Below are 4154 nucleotides of genomic sequence, written 5' to 3' on the forward strand. Positions count from 1 at the left end.
GGCCATTTGCGTGTCCAATCAGGACTCGTAACACCGGTCGCGCTTCTCTGATAATCTAGGACTCTACCCTCAGCGGACGAATCGTATCGATATATAATTCGAACGTACGGACGTAACGAGGAATTACGTTTAAACTGTAGAACAGCGCGGTGAACAAATGAATTCGAATTCTTTATATTATTTGTAAATATTTAAATTGTTTCAAGAAATTCTAAAATAATAATTAATTGTATAACAGTCATAATAAACAATAATGAAACATTATTATCGTATTATATTCAACTCAATAGTCGAAACAAGGGGACAGATAAATTATATATGTAATATCGAGAGATTGTATAAATGTAATATCATTGCCTTGAAATCATGTGCATGCAAACGATATTATTAATTCATCCATGATGTTTTATACTTCCTTGTGATATATTAAAATATAATGCAAAATATTGGTAAAATGACTATCTTTTAACTCTAGGATTTTGAATTCAAGATTTAGCGAAGTATAATGTGATATTGTTTAATAAAGATTAAATTCTGTAACATAGTACAACAATAAATATTATAGAGACGTATATAATAAAAAGAATAATGCAATATTGACATTAATAATAAACTCGAGATATATTGTGTATAATATATATGTATGAACTATAAATGAATTAAGTGATAAAATAAAATATTAATAATTAGTAATAATAATAATTAAGGAAGTGATCGGTATGATAATAAAGATAAACACAGTATAAGGTTATCATAACTTAAAATTGTAAGATGATAACATTACCTGGAGATTAATAAACATACGTATGTACAATAACCTCCCAATAACATAAAAATGTTTGTCCAAACTCATTCCATTAACATTCCATAAATTTTGCAAGGTACATTGTATTAATATTATACAACATTATATTAATGTGCAAACTAAAAGCGATTTTTCATTTTATTATGCTAAAAAAATTTTTATTAATTATAGCATCACGTTCCAGAGATAGAGAAAAAATATATACAACAAATTAATTATTATTAAAAAAATGTATTTGGAAACTACAAATTTCAGGATGTTTCTACATATAAGCGGTCACCCATCCAAGCCATATACCTTCTCGAGCGTTGCTTAACCTTTGTGATTGTTCGCGAACTGCTGATGCTTTGTGATGATCCATATATGAATTATACTAGGGATGTATACCAATATAGTATATCAGATATGACCAAGTCATAAGAACAAAATTTATAATAAATGTGATGAAATAACGTTAATATATCGTTATTTAAAAGGCTGCATTTGTAATACATTAAGCTGTGTCCCAATTTAAATTAATTTACATGTTTTATATCTTGCTGGACAGATTCTCTTTTGTCGAAACGAATATACATAAATCTTGCAAGGTTTTCGTAAAAAAAAACTCATACCATTCAGCGCATAATTAATATAAACCTTAAAAATTAAAAAAAGTTATAAAAAAAAAATAAAGAAATGTCATTTTAATGTCAAATACTATGGTCATATTTGCACGAATGACGTCAATTAAGTAATCATTATTCAATGTCAATGCTGACATACATGTGCACTGAATATTGGGACACAGCTTAATGTATTACAAATGCAGCCTTTTAAATAACGATATATTAACGTTATTTCATCACATTTATTATAAATTTTGTTCTTATGACTTGGTCATATCTGATATACTATATTGGTATACATCCACTAGTATAATTCATATATGGATCATCACAAAGCAGCAGTTCGCGAACAATCACAAAGGTCACATGCAGGGTTGGGAATGAATTTACCCTAAGAAAGTAACGCGTTACCGCATTACCGTTATTTTTCATAAAAAGTAACTCGTTACCGTTACTCGTTACTGATCGTTACTGATTTTAAAAAGTAACGCGTTACCGTTACCGTTACTCGAAAAGTAACGATTCGTTACATTATTGTTACTTTTTTGTAATACTGAAATAAGTTTAATTAGATTTTATATTTGTATTATTTTATAATCATTATTAAATGTAATAATAAATATTAAAACTTGAAATTCTTTAAATTAGTCTGTATATAGAGCATATTTTTCTTTACATTACTTATTTTTATAGAAAGTAAGATTAAATCTATTGTCTCTAAATTAATTATTAAAAGTATATTCCAATTTTCACTGTTAGTACTAATTGTTGTAGTTGAAAATTAAGAAACACTTTTAAATATAAAACTAAGACTATTACATTACCAGGACGTTTGGATAACAGCGACATTAAATCTGAAAACAAAACAGAGATGTATATAGCAACGTGTAAATAAAAATAAAGATTACATTGAAGTTGTGAATATAAACGCGAAAGTAAAAAATCAATATTATAACACTTTCCGTACTTGAGCGTTTTCATAACATTATTACATTTTGAAAAGTTACAAGTAACTTAGATCTTTTCGAAAGGTAGCGGTTTTGTAAATATATCGGCACACTGTTCGTCTGATTTTACATATTTCGTGTCTATTTCGTTTTTTTGAAGTTTTTCGCATATGAATTGATATCGTACATCAATGTGTTTAGATCTACGATAAAACTCAGGATTCCTTGATGATTTAATTGCACTCTGATTGTCTACGTATAAGATCGTTGGTCCTGCACGTTGATGTCCGAGATCGAGTAATAATTTTCGAAGCCAAATTGCTTCTTTAGTAGCTTCGCTTGCAGCAATAAATTCTGCTTCTATTGTACTAGGGCTTACAACAGCCTATCGTTTTGATGACCATGTAACGCGTTCTCCATTTAACATAAAAACGTAAGTCTGAAGTCGAACGACGCGTGTCGAGATCGCCTGCGTAATCCGCGTCTGAAAAGTCTTAATTCAGTATTGTTTTTATTTGAGAATAGAATTCAGAAATCTTTAGTACCTTTAATATAATGGAAAATACGTTTCACAGCATTCCAATGCGTGCTATTATAATTATCTAGATATCGACTTGCAAGGCTGACTGCAAAGGCAATATCGGGTCTTGAGATCATTGAAAGAAAAAGAAGTGATCCGATCGCTTCTCTGTACGGAACATTACAGGTTTCGGGAATAACTGGATTTTCTAAATATACGTGTGGATCTGCTGTGTGGTATGTTTATAGGATTCGCTTCAGACATATTGAATCTATGAATAATTTTATCAATATAATTTGTCTGACATAAAAAGATGTCGTTTTTAACCCGTTTTATCTCCATTCCAACGCGTTTCGGATCGCCTACAGTAATTTTAAAGTTTTTTTTAAGTGATAAAGTTAGTTTTTGTAGAGTTTCTGTACGTTGTGCAAAGACGAGATCATCATTTACATAAAGCGCTAAATATACTTTATGAGTGACTTTATCTCCTTCATAATTAGCAGTATACACGCACTTATCTAAATCACATTACAAAAATCCTATGCTTTTAATAAAAGAATCGAACTTTTTGTTCCAACAACGTCCGGATTGTTTAAAACCGTAAATTGCTTTATTCAGTTTTAAAACTAAATCTTTATTTTTTATATTTAATCCATCTGGATTTGCATGTAAGTATAGGTTCTTTTAAATCGCTATTCAGATAAGCTGTGCTAACATCAAATTGAATCGAATTTAAATTTTCTTTTGCCGCAATTGCTAACAAAAGTCGCATCGATTCGTATCTTACAACAGGAGAAAAAATTTTGCAATAATTTATCTCTGCTAATTGCGAAAAACCTTGAGCACATAATCGCGCTTAAAACGTACATTTTCATCAGATGAATTTTTTATTCTAAATACCCATTTATAATCTATTGGTTTGCGATCTTTAGGAAGTGGAACGATTTTCCAAGTTTATGATTATCTTTATGAGCTTTAAGTTCCTTATCTATCGCATTTTTCCAGAAAATAGAATCTTTACAACTGTTACGAGTAGATATTTTTACAAATTTAAACTTAAATTAATAGTCTGAAATAAACGTTGAGAACATTTAAAACAATTTAAAGATTTGAAATTAAATCTGCAAGTATTGCAGATAGACAGCGATAACAGGCGATGGCACAGACCGTCACCATAAATAAATATCGATTTTAGCTTTGATTTCACATGGGAAAAAATCTTCCCCCTCTTAATTAGCAAGTGATAAGAAGCTCGCGCGGGGGTTCTTGTCACCTGA

The sequence above is a fragment of the Wasmannia auropunctata genome, unplaced genomic scaffold, assembly GCF_000956235.1.
Source record: "Wasmannia auropunctata unplaced genomic scaffold, wasmannia.A_1.0 LD283716.1, whole genome shotgun sequence".
Lineage (NCBI taxonomy): Eukaryota > Metazoa > Arthropoda > Insecta > Hymenoptera > Formicidae > Wasmannia > Wasmannia auropunctata.